A 418-nucleotide genomic window follows, 5' to 3' on the forward strand; every position below is an offset into this window, starting at 1 on the left:
TGCATCGGCCGGGAATCGAACCCGGGCCGCCCGCGTGGCAGGCGAGCATTCTACCACTGAACCACCGATGCTTCTGTATTAATTTGAATAATATTGTCTATTTAAATAACAAAACGAATACAACGACAATTTGAATAGTTCGTTCCATAAATACAGACATTATTTACACAAGTGGGACGTTTCTAAATCTTCTTGTGATTAAATAATAAACTTTACCAACGCACTAGGCGAAGAGATGAATATTTTCTGCAAAAAGTTTACGTTTCCCGCTGGAGCTACAGTTATGGGCCCACTGGGGTTACGAATGCATTGTACTTAGGAACATTCGGTTGTGGCAGCCTCCTGACAAGGTGAAGATTGTACGGTAATTTTTCATTTCAGTTACATGTCCACAAGCACACCACGAACCATTTACACA

General features: G+C 41.6%; 1 non-coding gene across 1 annotated transcript; it reads right to left on the reverse strand.

Annotated features, from left to right (window-relative positions):
• Trnag-gcc lies at positions 1–71 on the reverse strand. The gene has a single exon. It is a non-coding gene; the product is annotated as a tRNA-Gly (tRNA).
• Between the last annotated feature and the right edge of the window lie 347 nt (positions 72–418).

The sequence above is a fragment of the Bradysia coprophila genome, unplaced genomic scaffold, assembly GCF_014529535.1.
Source record: "Bradysia coprophila strain Holo2 unplaced genomic scaffold, BU_Bcop_v1 contig_297, whole genome shotgun sequence".
Lineage (NCBI taxonomy): Eukaryota > Metazoa > Arthropoda > Insecta > Diptera > Sciaridae > Bradysia > Bradysia coprophila.